We start from the raw sequence: 6196 nt of genomic DNA on the forward strand, positions 1-6196 counted from the left end.
GGGGACGACTGATAAGGAAGACATGGGATCCGTGAGAAAGGAGGGCGATATTGAAGGATTTGATAGGGCCGGACTAAAGAAGCTGAGGAGAGAAAGCGGTTCGACCTATCTAAAAACCGTAGCCGAGGCAAGAAGGTGGTGTGCGGAAGGCGGTTTAAGAAGTTTCCTAAAGGCAAGTTTATGAAGTTTCTTAGAGACGAAGGTGGTCATGCGCGGGTCTCATGCTGGAGATATGGAAAGAAGCTCGGAAAGATTAGGAAAATAGCCAAATATAATAAGAAATTCACCCTTCCGAGCCTTGGGTCCCGAGCCTTAACCCTTCCCCATCATGTAGAGAGGTTTCGATTAACCAACATGGTTGGCGTGGTGGTTCAGCACCTCGTCCCTTAAGTATGAGGTTGTGGGTTCGATCCCCACCCATGTGAATGGAGCAAACCATTTGGCCAAGTCCCCTACCACACTACTTATTTAGTGTGCGAGCCAAGTGCTAGTCCGACTATCTTCCCATGCTAGATGACTACTCATATTCCATCATTTACAATAATACAATATATCTTAAGAATTGAGTTTACAATAATAATAATATTATTATTATTGATATGGATTAAATCCTCCATACATTCAAGTGTATAAGCAAAGTATGTAGTGATGTAAAGTATCTGCAAGAATCAACCCAAAGTCGCTCTTTTATTCATCTGTTGAATGGTTTAGAAAGTCGCTCTTTTATTCATATGTTGAATGGTTTAGAAATCGCTCTTTTATTCATCGTTGAATGGTTTAGAAGTCGCTCTTTTATTCATATGTTGAATGGTTTTAGAGAGAAGGGAGAGCATTGCTTTATCTGCTTTAGGGTCTTCTGTTTAGAGAGAGAGGAAGCCCCCCCCCCCCCCCCCCGCAAAAAAAATCCCCTAACTTGAAGGGTTCAAGCCTTTTTATAGGCTCATACCCGTACTTTATACCGACATACGTATAAAGTACTACTTAGGGCCGTCGCCACCGACATTGTAAGCCCGAGGTCAAATCTCGGCATAGTTAATTACGACGGCGGTCGAAAAAAACGCAACGGGAGCAAGGTGCCCGTTTATGGTCTTCAGACCAATCTTTGTGGAAGCAAGGTGCCCACTACGGGAGTAAGGTGCCCGTTTATGGTCCTCGGACCAATCTTTGTCGGAGCAAAGTGCCCACTACGGGAGTAAGGTGCCCGTTTATGGTTCTCGGACCGATCTGTGGGAGCAAGGTGCCCACTGCGGGAGTAAGGTGCCCGTTACGGTCCTCGAACCGATTTGTGGGAGCAAGGTGCCCACTACGACCAAAACGTCGGAAAAAAACTACGGGAGTAAGGTGCCCGTTCGGTCCTCGAACCGATCTATTACGATGGCGGTCGGAAAAACGCTACGACCGAAAAGTCGAAAAAAACTACGGTCTTCGTACCAACGAGGAAGAATTACTCTCGTTTACTTTTATAAATTGTACACGGTCATATATATAGATTAGTCGTGTTCAAAGCACTGTTAGGTTGGCATTATCACCACCGGTGCGGCGGTGCCTTAAGCCCGATTAGGTTTGCGTCGCCACAATCGGCACGATGAGCCCGAGACCATATCTCGGCATAAACCCTACGTAGTAGGAAATTAAGTTCGGTTAGGTCGGCATTACCACCACCGGCGTCTTAAGCCCGATTAGGTCAGCATTGCCACCATCGGCCCGATATCATATCTCGGTGCGAGTCCTACATTGTAGGCAACTAAGTCCGGTTAGGTTGGCATTACCACCACCGGCGTTGTAAGCCCGATTAGATCGGCATCATATCGCCATCACCGACACATTCCCGGCATTAAGCCCTACAAGGTAGGCAATTCAGCCCGCCAGGTCGGCAGTCCGCCTCGGGCAAATCAATCCCCTGATTGGTGAAACCCGATCCCTAGATCGGTAAATCCGATCACTCGATCGGTAGAGTTCGGACGACCCCTGTAGTCCAAAAGACTGTGTTTAAGGTTGTACTCTTTTTCCTTGACTATGATTTTTTTTCCCGTTGGGTTTTTTCTTAGTCCAAGGTTTTTTAGTAAGGCATGCCGGTCACAGACTATATGGTCAGCTTTCAGCCCGAACTCTTCCTCATTGGCGCTTAAAGTTGTGCTCTTTTTTCCTTGGCTATGATTTTTTTTCCCACTGGGTTTTTTCTTAGCCCAAGGTTTTTAACGAGGCAACTAGCGTGAGTTGCGAACGGTAAGGCCAGTCTTCCAGCCCGACCCCTTCCTTATTGACTCGACGTCAGGGCTCGGACTGGGGGGCTACTTGATAAAGAATATACCCCGGCTATACAGCCCTAAGTACTTTATACGTATGTCGGTATAAAGTACGGGTATGAGCCTATAAAAAGGCTTGAACCCTAAAGCAATGCTCTCCCTTCTCTCTAAACCATTCAATAGATGAATAAAAGAGCGACTTTGGGTTGATTCTTTCACCTATTCTACCATATACATATATTGCTATACACGAGAGTACATACGAAGGAATTAGCATTATCAATTATTATTATTCGCAAATTGTAATTTAAATATGCAGAGCCAACACACAATCTTTAATTTGTCTAGTGAGAGAGGGTAATTAGTCAAATGTGCGTATTTCTTCTCTTCGTAGTTTCTCTCTAACTAATAAGAAGAAGAAGAAGAAGAAGAAAAAATGGATAATAGAAAATGCTGTGTGGAGTTGAACGGTATGCTCCAGCCTCCATGACCCCATCCATTCAAAGTCCAAATGCATACATTTCAGCCGGCGACTCTACTATAAGTCTTTAATTATTATTTTATAATATTAGTGCATACCATTGCCATTATGATTATATAAATTACTCATTAAATATTTGTCAAGTGGTATAGGACTATCTGCAATGCAAATCATGCCATGTGGAGACCTCATATAATAATGCCAGGTTCTTGCATGTCATCTAGTTTAAATTAAAATTTTAATTTTTCATGATATTTTAATTAAGTATTTCCTGCTGTAATAATTATATATATGCAATTTGAATAGAACATTTAATATTTCAATAAATATTTCGTTCAAATAATTATTGATATTTTTTATATTTAAATTTAAGAAAATTCTACCTTGCTAATGGTAAAAATTGTTAGTAGCTACAATTAAAAAGTAGCAAGGGTATATCTAGAATTTTATAAGTTACATAATTGATTGATTCAATATGCATTGTTTTCTATTTTTATAAATGTATATGTTTAGAATTAACATCGTATAATTTTTTGTTCTTCGTTTAATTTTCCTCTAAATTTTTATTTTATAAATTTATATGTTAGTCATTGTTTAATAAGGATGACTAACATATAATTTCATCATTCAAGTATAAAAAATTGTGGAGAGAGAAAATACATGTTGAGGTGCAAAAGGCTTGAATACCTTTTTGTTAATGGTAAAATGCTGAAATTTTAAATGACAAAATTAATTGTAAAAAAACAAATGAAAGTGAATGATGCAATGATGCAAAATTAAAAGAATATGATTAAGGGCCCGTTTGGAAAGCATGAAATGACTTTTGTAAAATGTTTTCTAGAAATTAATCATTTTTTAGAAACCATTTTTCTTTCTAGTATTTGACTGCATAACAGAAAATTGTCTTTATGTGTTTGGTTCATTTTCCAGAAAAATGAGCTGGAAAATGAGCAAAATTGTACATTAAATCATTAGAATTCACAAACAAAATAGGAAAAAATTCACAAACAAAATTCATCACTCGTATTTTTAGTGTTTCTGCAAACAAGAGATCTGGTAGAAACCAGTCGCCTAGACTGGTTTTGGCCGACTGGTTTCCTAAAGTTTTCAGTTGTTGATTTTCGTCCCACAACCAGAAACCATTTTTGTGAGACCCCAAAATAATTTTCCACCCAAATTTCCAAATTATTAAGTTTCAAAATGAAGCCATGAAAAAATATTTCACTCCTGTAATTATTTTATCAATCGGGTGTTGAAAAATCAAATATTTTTTTGTATCATTTAATTTGAGTGACTCATTGCAAAGCAATTATATAATCTAGTATGATTTCAAAAGCCTTATTGGGTAAATTTATTTACCAAAATTTACTATCCAAAAGTCTATCTAAGATGAATCTGTGAACCAGGCAGGTTTGATTTCTAACCAAATTTGATTTCAAAACGAACTTATGATATTCCTATATCAATTTTATCATATATATTTTACTCCAACCTTATATCACTTTTAATCTAAGATCATCTATGGAAAATTTAAACAATTCAAAATGACAAAAATACCCTTCATAGCCGTGTAACAGGACTTCTAGGATTTTGAGCCTATAAGTATTTTACTATTCACTCTCCAAATCTTCAATCACTCCCTTTCCTCTTCACTCTATGCAAGAGAAATCCTTCAAGAACTCCAAAGCGATAGTAAGTTTTCCTTTATCTTTCCTTCTTCATTCCTTAGCATTTTCATCTCCTCCCTTTTTATTAGTATTATTTCCTCCATGAAACTCATACCCTCTATGTATGAATGTGTATGTTTGTGAATGAACCATTAGAATGGTTAGAAGGAGAAGTTAGAGGCCAAGAGTAAGGAAGGAAGAGAGATTCGAGCTAGTGGTCTAGAGAGCTTGAGGTATAATCCATGGACACCTAAAACCTTTTTTTTTTTTTTTTATGAATCACGTGTGAAATGTGAATATACTGTAATAGTGCTCTGTTGGTGCTATTTGCTTTGTCTGATGTTATGGTGATGTATTGTTGATGTGTAAGTGTTATAATGCCATTGTTGAGGTGTTAGAGTGTTTAAATGACTGAAAATGGAGCTTGCAGGTTGGAGGAAAAATGGCGAGAGGGGCATACTGCCACACTCTTGCCATTGCCACAATGGTCACTGCCCCGCGAGGTTATGGCGGCGGGTTTGGACGCCCTGCTGCCAATCTCGCAGGTTATGCTGGGCTCAGCTGGTACACGGCTTTCCTCCTTGCCTATTGGGTCCGGTCACTATGTGTACGTGGTCCCGGTTGAATCGTGAAGGTCTGGGTGTTTGATTTGATTGATTGCCTGAGATGTGATGAGTATGCGATTGAGCATAATATATATATTTGAGGATGATATCTCTATTTGAAAATGATATTATGAGATGAGTTATTTAATCAAGCATGCTATTCTCATTTGAAATGATATTATGAATAAGCTATGTGATTATGCATGATATTCTCATTTGAAATGATATTATGAATAAGCTATGTGACTAAGCATGATATTTTCATTTGAAATGATATTATGAATGAGCTATGTGGTGTAGCTTGATATTCCTATTTGCATGATATTATGAAATGGGTTATGTGAATGAGCATGATATTCTTACTTGAAAGGGAATTATGAAATGAATTATGTGATTAAGTATGATGTTCCTAGTTGATATGGAATTATGAGATAAGTTATATGCATAAGCATGAAATCCCTATTTATTGAGAGAATGATATTATGAAATGATATATGATACTCCTATTTGAAAATAGGACTACGAGTTAAAGTATGAGAATTATGAGAAGAAAAGTGAATGATGAGCATTCTATCTTTGATATCAAAATATCATATTAGAACCATTTATGAAGTTGTTGTTTGTGCACTCATTTGCAACCTCATTCATATATCTATATTTACCAAACGATCTTATGCTTATATAAAAGTCTGCTTACCTATTTTTGAGAGCATAAATGTAAGGGTATGAATATTTGTATACTTCCGCATTATAACTCTTTCCAAATCTATACCTATATTCTATTTTGATTATATGTGCATATAAAGTTATACATGCTTGTTATTAGTTATTATGGCTCTATTATGAAGAAATGTTTTAAAGTCTATAATACCAAAATTTTTGTAAAAGGGATCTAAGAAATCTATATGTTTTTGGAGGACCCGACTAGACTGCAGTCCTTTTCGGAAGAAATGATAAAGATGATTTGGAATCCGGTAGAAAAATCTCGGATTATGGTATTGTCTTCCACACCATAACCTGAGTTCGATCCTTAGCAGTTAATATATTATTCATAGTCCACTAGTTGGGCTATAATATTTGTTATTCTTTGGGCCACTAGTTTGGCCCTTTATCTCGGGTATTATACATATTCTTTTACGATTAATGCCCCGGATAATAAAATCTTATTTCTCTCTCTCTCTCTCTCTCTCTCCCCCC

The sequence above is a fragment of the Ipomoea triloba genome, chromosome 3 (assembly GCF_003576645.1).
Source record: "Ipomoea triloba cultivar NCNSP0323 chromosome 3, ASM357664v1".
Lineage (NCBI taxonomy): Eukaryota > Viridiplantae > Streptophyta > Magnoliopsida > Solanales > Convolvulaceae > Ipomoea > Ipomoea triloba.